Raw genomic sequence first — 13243 nt, 5'->3', positions numbered from 1 at the left:
CAAGTAGTTGCATTGCATCACTTGCCAGCGCTGCAAACTTTACAGCTGCAGCATGTCGGCCTCCTAATTGGTGACAATGTTGACAGGAAGTCGATCCCCTCCCTCTCGTTGACTTCATTCAACAATTCCAGATGAGTAAACACACGGAAGGACATGGAAGCGCACACACTTGAAAGACTCAGGAAGCAAGCTGCTTAATGAAGATGACTTAATGCCGTCTGAATCCAGATGTAATGCTTGGGAGCTCCAATTGGAAGGGGGGGGAGGTGGCGGGGGGGGGGTCATGGTTGATCTGCAAGATGGCAAGACTTTCATGCCCTCCCCCTTCCTCCGTGAGCACATACATTTCATCACGCTCTTCAAGTACTGTTCAGTAAGCACGGCAGCCTGGCCAGATTTACCCTTGAGCGCCCTCTAGTGGCCAAATGTTCCTCTTCCAACCGGATTTATTGTTGCAGATTATAGAGTCAAGTCACATGGACAGACGCTTGAGCCTTCATTCAATATCCGTGATATCCATTTTGGATTAAAAATGAAATAAAAGCGCCGTTACTAAATAAACCATTACGGGTTATACAAATTGACCATATTTAAAAAGTAAGGACTTTACATTCATTTTCAGCGCTTATCCTCATTGCCAACTTGCGCAATCCGCTGTTTTCTTTTGGGGCTGCCTGTCCTGAAAACGATCTGTCATGAATTTCCAAAGTCACCAAGTAGAAAAGGAACACATGTCGTAATGTTCCAGAACAATCTGGGTTTCAAAAAGTATTTGAACGAATGCCTTGTGAAGGGTAACTTTTGAAAGACTGATTTTTTTGGGACAAAATGCATCATAAAGTTCAGTATCAGTTTCGTCTCCGTATCCCGATAAAGAAATCACAACGGAATGAGCACGTCATGGCCTTTGTTTGCTCTCCATTAAAACCTTTTGTTCAGTTGAATTATTTTTGTCACAAACGACACCAAAACCAAAAGGATGTCAACGGCATTTATGTTTGCCGCTTTCAGTACAAACGTACACAAACGCACGCGGTCGCGCGCGACGTTGCCAGCTGGGCATCGTCGCGCGCGTGTCGCAATAACGGAACATTTCACGTCGGCCGACAAAGGCAGACGTCGAAAGCATCAATGCGAGGATTAAAGCGAGCTTTGCGAGGCGTACAAGTCGGCCCGTCTCAAGCGGGTTTTCGTTTCGCCGACCTTCTTGATCCTCCCCGGAGACCCGATGATGCGCTACGTAAAGTTTGGATGCAAGCAAAGTACACAAGGACTTTGTGGCGTTGTTGTAAACAAATGTTGCTGTTTGACAGATTAGCGCCCGCCCGAGCCCGAACCCGCCCGCCCGCCACGTCGCCTCCTTTGGGGGAGATAAATGGAGTGCTTAGCATCTTAGGCGCTCGAGTCTGGCCCGCTCTGCTCATCGGGATCCATCCTTAATTACGTAATGAGATGAATTAATTGACTCTATTAATCCAGGTGACCATCTGTTGGCCAGTCGCGGTCCAGACAGCGCGAGCTGCGCTACGCGTTCGTGCCAAGCATCGCCGACAACCTTATTAGAGCTCCTCATTCAATCGGAGTTGCTGTTTCTTCTTCTTCTTCTTCTTCTTCTTTTTTTTTTTTTTTTTTTGGGATGAGCCCATTTGAAGCAACTGCACTGGGGGAGGGGCCGCGAGGGTTTCTATTCACAAGGATGTAAAAAAAAAAAAAGAAAAAAAAAAGGGAGCGGCTTAGTGTACATACACACTCGCCTGTCACACTGGAAAAGGGGGCGAGGGGGGGTGCGGGGGGGGGGGGGGTAACAAAGCAGCAGCTTTGTATGCTGTCATGACTGAATAGGCAGAATAGGGATATTATTTCTTGATTTCAACAAAATTATAATTTCGGTGTGGGGCAGTCCTTTATCTCTCTCTCTCTCTTTCTCTCCAGATGCCCAAGCAACAATATATTTATTGGACCGACTGTCTCTCGATCCCTGACAATAATTTGGCCTAGTTTGAATAACAAAAATTTAAAAAATCTAAATCTGACAATTATCGGTGTTTAGCCTCACATACCGATAATTAGGCCAGATTTTGTTTTATTTTATTTTTAGGCTCATTATTGGTATGTTTTTCCTCTGACTTACTGGTTATCCGGCCCAATATGAGTCGATTTGGATCTGGAAAGACTGGTTGTTTATCGCTGTGTGTTTAGCCTTACTGATAATCGGGCCTAAACTCTGGATTTTTGCTGAATTTGATTCCGAGCGGCAGATGACACATTTTAATCAGATATGGATTTATTTCTCCCTAAACTTTTTTTCTTCTTCACGATTTAGAGATAAGAGTCTGAGAAGGACGGGCTGATCGCACCTTCACATAATTGGTATGAATTTACCCTCACATAGTTGGGCCTAAGCTTTTTCAAGTTTTTTTTACAGAATTTGACTGGGATGGGCCAATTGTCGGTATGTGACTGATTGGGCCCAATTTCGTCCTCCAATCAAATTCAGCAACGGCCTGATTGTTAAGACGTCTCTAGTAAAAATGATCCTTGGCGATTATCATGTCGCGTGGAGTGTATTAAGAGTGACCCGCCCCGTGAATGTTAAACCTGTTCAATACTTCCAAGGGCAAATCCTTACGCGAGTCGGGCCGAGTGACGGATTCGGTGACATGAAAATATGTAAATATATATATAAATGTGATAATAAGTGAATAAAGAATTGTTGTCTGTTGCGGACCAAAACAGCAGCACCAACTGACGCGCCAAGTCTCGACAGTGGGGCAAGTGCTCCTGCAAATTAGCCATATGAACGTGAATGCTTGTTTGTTATCTGGGATGGACTCAAACAGACACACGAGAAAAACAAAAACAGAACATCAAGCTGGGAGCAAAAAGCCTCCTTCTGCATCCCATTTGTTTTGTTTTTTTACCACTTTAAAATCTCCATCTTTCACCAACAAAAGCATGCTGAGTTTGAATAAACTGATTTTTTTCCCCCCTTTTTACCAAATGGTCAAAATAATTACTGCTGCATTTGAATGTGAAAGTCTGTTGATGGATTTATGGAAGAAAACAAAATGATGGACACGTCGGTGACGGTTCGTGGCCACTCTCGCTAATGCCGCGGCTCGCTAATGACGCCAAAAGGAAAGCATTAATGCGGCCTGCGATGGTCAATATGACACATTTCCTGTTCATGCCGTCACGCCACTTGAAGGGTTAGTGTAGTAATGTTGTCGTTTTTCACGCGCTAAATAAATCCTCTTCTAAAGACTCGGTGCTGAACAAAATGTCTTTGACCATTGATCCGCGTGAGCATCCAGCATCAGAAAGTGCTTTAATGTGAACTATTTCACTTTTAGTGTGCTCTCAAGAGTTTTTCGACATTTTGGAGATAAATGAGGAATTTCAAAACTGAATTCACCTTTTGAAATAACCGTCTCACCCGTTCTTCTGTGAAGTCATAAAAGTGAAACATCAAACTAGGAAAAGTCATTTTTCTTTTCAGGAATGAATTGACGTTGATAATGTGGGTGACATTTTTCCATTTTATTTGAAAATTCACGCCAACGGTCTTATCACTTAACACTAAATGATCATTTTGGCAAATAAGTGCCGACACATCGTTTCATGAATTGCAACAAAAAACAAGAATTTGGCGCTGCTGTGGCATTAACATAAAATTCATACCTTTCGAACCCTGAGCTGTACCTGCGTGGTGCTCTCATTTGGTCAGCAGTACTTTACATTATTGTGTAAATATTTATAAATAGCTGTTCCTTCGAGTGGTATACGATTTAATCAATTCATTTCAAAAGGACTTCCAACTTTTTGGATAATGCAGAAAGTACATTTAATTTAAAAACAATTCAGTTTAAATTTTACATATGGTACATTTGCATTTAATCTTTTAAAACTGATAAAAAAAATTAAAAAAAGGTCATATTTAACGTAAAAAGTTTGAGAAGCAATAATCCCGCGTCTTCATGGCTGTGCGCACGATGGCCAACAGAGGGCAGCACAGAGCCTCTGTCAGCTTGTAAGTGCACAAGAGGCTTTTTTTCGTTGTGCAAGTAAAGCAGTGTGTGCGTGCTTAGTCTCTTCCAAGGTATCATTTGAGTGTGACGGCCGTGAGTCATTCCCATCTCACCTCACTTTGTTTGCTCAATGGGGAGATGCTTAAAAGGGGGGGGGGGCATAAGTGGTCATTTGGTGGTTTTTGCACCTAAAACTTGGGAGGCGAGCACAAACCAAGTGCGCTGAGCTTTTTGTTGTGCTAAACAATCGTTTTCTTTTTTTAGGGCTGTAATGAGCAAGAAGGAAAACTTGACGAAGGAGGAAGAATAAAGACACAATGAGATGACATTCAAGGTAAACCAGTGCCAGATTTTTACTTCCACGGGAGGAAAAAAAGAGGGAGCCAATCTTAACGCCCCCCCCCCCCCCCCAACGCCCAGTTGAAACAGATGCTGTTTTTAACCCCAACCCTTAATGGGAATCTCTCTGGCCTATGATCACGTTCCAGTCAGGCCACAGCGGCCAGCTTCTTTCCCTTTTCTTTTTTTTTCCTTTTCCACAGGAGTATATAAAAATTAAAAAAAAAAAAAGTGAAAAGCGACCGGCAGCTCCTCTGTGAAGTCCTCGATCGGGCCAATCAGACCTGCCGCTGTGTGCTCACTTCAAATAGCCCCCACCCCACCCACGCGCGCCCTCCTCCATATCTATAAGGAGCCCTCATCTTCCCTCTGACCGCACAGCAAACGCGCTTATTATTTTATGGACTGTCATCTTTGAACTCCCAACCAAAAGTGTGAATTTTGCGGGTCACGTGGGCGCCTTTCAAACGAGAACACGGGCAGCGAGGTTGCGAGCATGTGAGATCAGCCCCGATGCTTTGCATCAAACTAGTTTACCCCCCCCCCCCCCCCCCATGTGTATAAAAGCATTCCAACATATATTTTGCCTCATCCTGGCAAGGGAGCGAGATCAAAGTGCGAGCCGGCCACATCTCATCGCGGCGGAAATAACAGACCTTCTATTCCATTACTGAAATATAACGACACGTGATTAGTCATGTATGCGCTCCTTCCAGGCGCCAAATGATCTCGTATTTACTTTTGCCCACTGGTCATAGAGAGGTGGTGAAAGTTGTGGCAACAAAAAAAAAAAAAAAATGCACATGTGGCTTTTGCTAGTTGGAGCGCGTGCTGGAATATGTTTAAAATAAAAATACAAATTTGTTTTGGGGGGAAAAGAAAATGTGATCAAATAAAAAGGACAGATATTATTGTTATTTAAGGTCAAAATGAGAAAAAAAAGAAGGTTTTTTTTTATAAGTGCCCTTTGGGGTCAGATTAGAATTCATACAGACATAACACCCCTGTGGGGCGGAAAATGTTCATGTCCAAATATGGTAAAGTTTATATTTTTCCCGAATCGATGCTATTGTTCTGTCCCATTGTCTTTTTTTATTTTTATGCATTATAAACAAATTCAAAGAGCTTAACTCATTCACTCGCAGCCATTTCCACTGAAGCAACCCCCTTCGCTCCCGGCTGTTTTACTGGATTTTGACTGATTTTGCAAGGCCCACAGAATATTGCGTTGTTTTACTATAAAAACATGGAACCGACCAAAAGAAAGATTTGATAGTCTCTTCTTTCATCAGGATAAAAAAGTATATTTCTATCTGTTTCCGTTTGGCAGCAATTAGCATTAGAATATAGCTAAGTTTCATCCTTATTCACAAATCCGTTTAAAACAGTCGGGAAAGAAGCTTTTTTTTTGCAATATCGCCCTGGTTGATCTCTTATACTCTGCTGCCACCTGCTGGCCGTTTTTTGTAATAACTACCATTGCTTCAAGCATTCTTCAGTTCAGAGGCTGCATCAAAGCCTTCTGTACTCTGCTCTAGCATCAAACAACATAAAAAACGTATAAATAAATCTTTGGGACACATTTAATATTTAAAATAGAACATATTTATACGTTTTTGGGATCAAATGAGTTCAGAACAAATCTATTAACTTTCGAGTTGTCTGAAAAGTGTCGTAAAACTCGCTTTCCTCGCTCTGCGGGAGCCGTGCAGTATTCGGTCACCTCAAGATGGAAAGACAATAACGAGCGAACGTTGTTAGGCTGGACACGTTTGAGTAAACTTGTTAAAAATGGCTTTCTTTAATGCTTTGACGCAGAACCGCCTGGTCAGCCACAACGTTGTGTTTTGCTGCCAACGCTTAGTCAGCGCATCGTTTTATTTACGACACGATTCGCGTATCGAAGGCCTTTGTGACGAAAACGCGACCGCAGTCGTTGGCTTTTGCGAAGTATTTTTTTTTTCCGCTTGCTGGACGGACAATCGCTGTTCGCTCTTCAGTGTCGACACAAAAACACAAGTTTGCAATCTCCTCAGCGTTCCAATGAGATTTCGGGGGGGAATTCGTCAGTTGAAGGTCAAGACAGACAGAAGTTAAGATGGAGTTTGAGCGGTCGTCCTCGTCTCGCTCGGCGTAAATGCTGCGAACGGAGCCCGAGGGCACGTTCGCTTTGATTGAAAGCAAACATGAAGGAAACGATGGGAAAACTTTGTGATGAGCGAACGCTCCAATAAAGTTCATGGCGATGGACCGTGCGCCACTTATTCATCTGTCTTGGCGGGGATTTAAAATATTGGGTTTTGCTGTACACAGGTTACAAATTTATGAAGTTATAAGCCGTCTTTTTTTTTTTTTTTGCTTCGACTTGTGAGTAGCAGTTTTGCTGATAGTGAGCAATTCTTCAAAAAGAGGCTCCAAACTCTTTATTGGCGTTCCCAAATGAAATGATTTACGTCAAACGAAACCTAAAATAAGGGAAAGTACGAGTCAACAGTCTGAGGAAAAGCCTGCAAGCTTAATGCTAACGCTCAATGCAAAACGCCATTGACAAGCTAACGAAAGTAGCAAAATAAGAATCTTCACAGGCATTATATTCTTTATCTTCTTATATTGAGTCACTTTCTGCAGTTGAGTGAAATTCTTCTTTGTTTGTGTCAGCGTGACTGTATTGTACTGCCCCCCACTGGCCAAGTTTTGAACACCTAATTCTTTATATTTATTTAGAATTTTCACTATTTTAGTACAGGGGTTTGTTTCCTTTATAAGTGCAGTAGTAATGTTTCAATGGTTTACAATAATAATAATTTTATTTTTGATTGATTTATTATTTACTTATTTTGGTTGAATTTAAGTATTTTTTTCTAAGAGGCAAAGAATTTGTTGTTCACTGGATTCGCCTGCACGTGTACCTAATGAAGCGGCCGTTGATTCCGCACCATTGGAGCATCGTCGGGGAATTTCTGTCTTGCTGTAGTTAAAAAGATCCCCCAAATGTTTATTTCCATATTTTTGTGTGTTGGGCAGCAAAGTTCAGTCATCGCGACATCCTCCTCCATAGCGGACAAAATAATTGACTGTTTTCACCCGAGCATCCGACGGCGATCACACGCCGCCCGCACATCAAGTAGAAGCGGCCGACCGACACGTTGGACGCCCTCGTAAAGAAAATTGGCCCCATGAATATGGATTATCATCACCGGCCACTCTTTATGTTTTCTTCCCCAACTCGTCTTTTTTTTTTTTTTTTCTCTTCTTTTTTTTATAAAGAAACTCGTCTTTTTGATGTTTTCCACCTTCAAATGTGATCAGGACACGGGAAACAATTCTATTAATTGGACTTCCTTTAATTGTTGCCTCACCGGCGTCATCTTTAATGTAAACACGAAATTTGGACCCGAGCGCTTGATTCATACCGGAGGCCACGAAGGGAAGTGAATAGCCAAGCACAAGCTAGCTAGCGACGAGTGTGCGTGATTGACTTTTCTCATAAAGCCACAACGCGGACAAAGACTCAAAAGGGGGTCCGAGTGGAAAGAGGCTGAAAAAATGTGCCCAGCGAGCTCCTTGGCTATTTTGCAGCTGCCTTTTGTGGGCCGGGCCACATTTCTCGACTTGTCGCGGACTCTCCCGGCACCGTCTACGCACATCCGTCACGTGGGCTGTCTTATTTATTTTATCTGTTGTTCGCCCCCTCTCTCTCTTTGTTTTGTGTTTCCTTTCGCCCTGTCAGGTATTTAAGCGGCCTGCCGGTTTTATAGAGTCCCCTCAATGGTGTTGATGGACCCGCGGCTCAATGGGCAGCATGTGACCCATCTGACCCAAAGCGCCTTTTATGTAGCGCCGCTCTTTTGTTGTTTTTGTTTTTGTGTGTCTGGGAGGGAAGCGACGAAAAGGAGCACTTCATTGGGTAGGAGGTTACCGACTTGCTCTGTTGAGACGTTCAGGGCAGATTTCATCAGGCGGGAGTCGAAACACGGCAATAAATAATCACTCGTGACCCCCCCTCGCGACTGAAAAGTGGGACGGGTTCAAGTGTTGATCGGGAGAGCGTCGGCCGTCCAAACTTTGGCCCGGGGGCCGTTTGCGGTCTGGCCTGCGGCTTACATGAAAATTTGGCATTTGACATGGCCCAAGTCGTGCGTGTATTTTGCTACACATTTACTTTTGAAGAATTTTAATAGACATTTGTGGATTTTTATTTTTTTAACTCGTTCACTGACAGTCGTCATTAAAGCAAAATTGCTCAAATGAGCAATCACACAACAATAAGTGGGGTTTCCATCCACCCATTTTTATTCCAATTTTAAAGTCATGCAAAATAAAACTGAATGGAAACGCTAGAAATTCGAATAAAAATAAAAGAGCAATGATGATGACATTTCCGAATGAACAATACTGAGCTCTTAGAAAGAAAAAAAAAAGGAAATTCGAGAAATGGCTCAAAATTTGCACAAAAAAAAGGAGGGGGGGGGGGTTGAAAAAACAAAAATGCAAATTTTGGTTTTGTGAATAAACACTGACAAGACCGGATTCACGTCACACATGCGTTCTTTTTGTCACAAAGCAATGGCGGACGATAAAGCAAAGGTATGTTTGGGGGGGGTGCGATGACAGATAAATCTTTTGGGAATTAATTAACTCATTCACTGCCATAAATTCATAAAAAATATATATAAAAAATTAGGGGCAACGGGCAATTATTATTTTTTTTATTGTAATTAATCGTATGACTTCACTAGTTAACTCACGATTAATCGCAACTTTTATATCTGTTCTAAATGTACAATGACAACAATTCAAGGTTTTCATACTCTTTGTTAACAAAAGTGGGGAAAAAAATGTTAAACTAATAGAAATAGTTCAAATGAATTTTTGACGTTTTTAGCCGTCAATGGCAGTGAATGAGTTAAGGAAGTAAATATTGATGCAATTTTAGATGGAAAACAGCAAAAGAAACGCTACGGTTGATCAAGAATTACAAAAGCAAACTCATACGGTCTTCTTTTAAATGACTGGTGGGTCACATCTCTATGGCGTATAGCGCCACCTACAGCGGCGGAGTCGCCTCTCAATATTCGCAAAGAAGAAGAACCAGACGGAAACTGGCACAAGTCGCATGTCTGTTTTGCGCATTTTCAGTAAATTCGCTTAAAAAATGTAAAACAATTGGATGCAAACCCCACTAATGATGTTTGGCAGATTTTTCAAAGCAAATCCATCCGATAACGCCATTTTTCAATAGTGACCGCCCTATTTGCATGCTTTGCTTTTCTTTATGCATCCCTTGGAAGAAAAGTTAAGACACAACTTTTCCAGCGCTTGAAACGCAAAAGGTCAAACCTCGCCGTCCTTTTTACTTGAAATTCTGATTCTTGCAATGAAGAATGGACTTCTGTTTCAGTTCAAGCAAAACTCGACCCCTCACGAAATGTAGCAAGAAGCGCCACTTTCACGCTCGGTTGCACATGTTGGCTCGGGGCCGAAGACGCGCCCCCTCCAACGGGAAACGCCGCCCCGCTCGATCGGCGGTGCTTCCGAGCGGGGAGCGCCGTCAAAGAAGAGGTCCGACTCGGCGCGTTTTATTCACCGGTGACAAAAGAGCCCGTGTTTCGCCACCCCTGTGCGCGTGTTTACCTTAGAAAGACGACCGGCGCCGTTTGTCCTCTGGGACGAATCTTAACCTTACAGCAATGAGAAAAAAAAACTTAAAGGGATACTTGACTCATTGACCCATTTTCAGCAGTAAGTTCATATTTTGTATATAATGAACTCATTCACTCCCAGCCATTTTGACTTAAGCAATCCCCTTCGCTCCCGGCCGTTTTACTGGATTTTGACTGGTTTTGCAAGGCCCACAGAATATTCTATTTTATTTGGAGTCTCTTCTTTCATTAGAAAAAAAAAGTAGATTTGCATCTGTTTGCAGCAATTAGCATTTCATGGATATTCACATTCAAAAAGAGCTTGTTGCAACATGGCCCTGGCTGATCTCTTATACTCTGCTGCCACCTGCTGGCCGTTTTTTTGTAATAACTACCATTGCTTTTAAGCCTTCTGTATGTTCTTGAATACTATAATAAAAATGTGTAAATATGTTTTTGGGAGTAAAGGACAAAGTATTTAAAACGCGTTCACACATTTTTGGGTGTAATAACTTCATTAATACCTTTAAAAAGTAATTTCAACGCTTGCTGTCGACTGAAGATGACAACACACGTGCAGAGGATCGAAGTAGGTAACGGCCAATCAAGGCTCACCTGTTTGCTGGGTTTGGTCAGTAAACTGAGCCATGATTGGTCGTTACCTACTTCTTCAGCACAGGTCATCACCTGTCATCATCATCGTCATCATCGTCATCATCATCATCATCATCATCATCATCTTCATCATCATCATCATCATCATCTTCATTCGACAGCAAGTGGAACATTTTGTTTTTAAATTGTACATGAAAAATAATAAAGTTATCACTTTAATTCTGGACAAATTATTAACTTTTCACTATACGAGTCAAGTATCCTTTTAATGTTATTCTTCCTTTCTGAAATTTGACGACTTTTCCAAAAGTGACCCAGAATAAACAAATGTCAAAAAAAATTCTAAATGTCATTCAAAGATACCGAAAGAGTGACAACACGTCCGTGTATCAATCTGGGGGGGAAAAAATGGTTTCCCTCAAAATTGGCCTGGAACGTACTGTGAGCATGGAAAAAGAACAGTTTGCAAAGTTAAAGATTAAGTCGCAAGCGCACCCCCCCCCCCCCCCCCCCAGCCCCCGCAACACAGACATCTCATTGGCTCGTAAATTTGCGTGACCTGGCCAGGATGAGGATTTTGCTGAGTTGTCCCACAACAATAGCCCCTGGGAATTCTCTGTGCCCAACTGTATCCCAATCAACCCCCCCTCCCCGCCCCCCCCAATTCAGTCCCGGGCTCCCCTGCTACTCGGCACCACTTCCTGTAATCATCCCCACATGTGGTGGTGGCATTTAGCTCCTCTACCGTGGCACACATCATTAGGCTCAGCTTTAAGCATGTCTACCATGCTCCAGGCCAAAGTGGGTGGGTGGAGAGGAGGGGGGGGGCTTTCTCGATGGAGGTGGGCGGTTGTAGGTGGGCCTTTAATGAACCGGCGACTGAATCGTACCACCTAGAGAGGTTTTGACACGCTGAGGCGTCCGCGGCCGCCCGACGCGGCGGCGGCGGCCCCGACTCGGCAGCGCCTTGTCCGGCGTTCACATGGAGGGAGTGCCTGTAGGCGTGTCGGTTGGGGGGGGCGGGCGCCGGGGCAAGGGTCAATCCAGTGAAAGCTGTAAATCCCAGAAAAGGGGACCAGCCTAAAGGTCAGCCAGTCATGGTGATTAGAAGAGCCATCGACGAGGTGCGGGAGAGGCGGGAGTGGCACAAAAGAGTCCCCCATGCAAGCGGCGGCGGCCATTGTTTTGGGCAAATGCCACTTTTGACGACATGACTCGTATATTTGCACATAATGGAGAGAACTTCCGAGGAGGAGAAAAGGAGCATTTAAGCTAACGTAGGACAAACATGCAACACGGCGGCGGCTTGCCGATAAGAGCGACTGCGAGTGCTATTGTTATTCCAGCCGTCCGCTTTCTACGGAGCAGCGTCGGGTTCGTTTCGTCAACAAAAAACTCAATTCGACATCATTTCGTCAACACATTTTTCAGCGGACTAAAACTAGACGAGACTAAAACCCTCATTGATAAACAATAACTGGAACTAAATCGTAATATGCATTTTCGTCGACTAACGAAGACGAGGCGAAAATGTTCATGAACAAAAACGAGATGAAAATGATATCATTTTGTCAAATTATCATATTGATATTGAACTTTTTTTTTTTCATATAAAACAAGCAGACACAAAAAACAAGACCCGACCCTATCTTTGCTCTCTGGTCACCAGACATACCACCACCCCCCCCCCCCACTCTCCATTTCAGCAGTTTCATCAACATCGTCGTTTCTAAAAATCTTTTCAATTTTCTGCACCGAATGAATCTGAGAAATGACAAAACTCACTTAATTCATCCCAATATCATCATTTAATAACTCAGAAAGATAAAAACTAATCATATATTTGTTAAAAAAATTTTTTTTAATGATGAAGCATCATACACCCCCCCCCCATTCCTATAAAAGTACTAATCCAATTCCTTCATTTGAGTAAAATTAACAAAGTACAGCCTCATAAATGTTTTTTTTTTTTTTATATATACAATGTCCGTTTTGATAACTTGGTCAACAAAAAAGATTTCTCTGCACACAAGACTCGTTTAAAAAAAATAAAAAAAATAAAAATAAAAAATAAAAAAATTCGGTGGCGCTCGTACTGGGAAGAACAAAAAGCTACTTCAGTGCAGTAACCAAGTATTTGTACTTTGTTACTTCCCACCAGTGATTGGTGTCGTGAGTCAAAAGCTTTAAATGATGGTCCTAATATTGAGGTGCATGTCGAGGGGGGGGGGGGGGCGGTTGTCAGTGCATTGAATCGTATTTGCCATACGTTGGTGATTTCCGTTATTTTCCCCATCACGATGTGGAAAACGGGGTTGTTATTGATGAATGATTCATGCGTTGTGGCTGATTCATCACTAATTCCTTTTAATAAGGACGGCGCCACGCGCGCTATTCTTGCCATCAACACTGAAAGCGCGATCAATCGCGTTACCCTCAAAGGCCGACGCAAGCGTTCATTGCAAATGCGCTCATGTTGCATTTTTTTGCACTCAAATGAATCACCATTAAAGATGTGTGATAAATTGATTTTACGATGAAATAATTGCTGTGGGGTACTTAAAAAAGCATTTGGGGAGATTTTTCTGAAATTGATTGCGATTCGTGGCTCGTCTTTCA

The 13243-nt window shown here is 42.8% G+C and overlaps 1 long non-coding RNA gene across 3 annotated transcripts in view; it reads left to right on the top strand.

The window, feature by feature from the left end:
- LOC147168910 (uncharacterized) overlaps window positions 1-13243 on the top strand; it is a 31291-nt gene that overhangs the window by 14581 nt on the left and 3467 nt on the right. For 2 of the 3 annotated variants that reach the window (XR_015096043.1, XR_015096042.1), the window contains exon 2: window positions 4293-4362. This is a non-coding gene — a long non-coding RNA (uncharacterized LOC147168910). Of the gene's footprint in view, window positions 1-2323; window positions 2371-4292; window positions 4363-13243 lie in introns of all 3 variants that reach the window. The other variant, XR_015096044.1, reaches the window with a different exon arrangement.

The sequence above is a fragment of the Leptonotus elevatus genome, chromosome 9, assembly GCF_054856555.1.
Source record: "Leptonotus elevatus isolate MCC_2025b chromosome 9, RoL_Lele_1.0, whole genome shotgun sequence".
Taxonomy (NCBI): Eukaryota; Metazoa; Chordata; class Actinopteri; order Syngnathiformes; family Syngnathidae; genus Leptonotus; species Leptonotus elevatus.
This window is presented reverse-complemented; position numbering and strand designations above follow the sequence as displayed.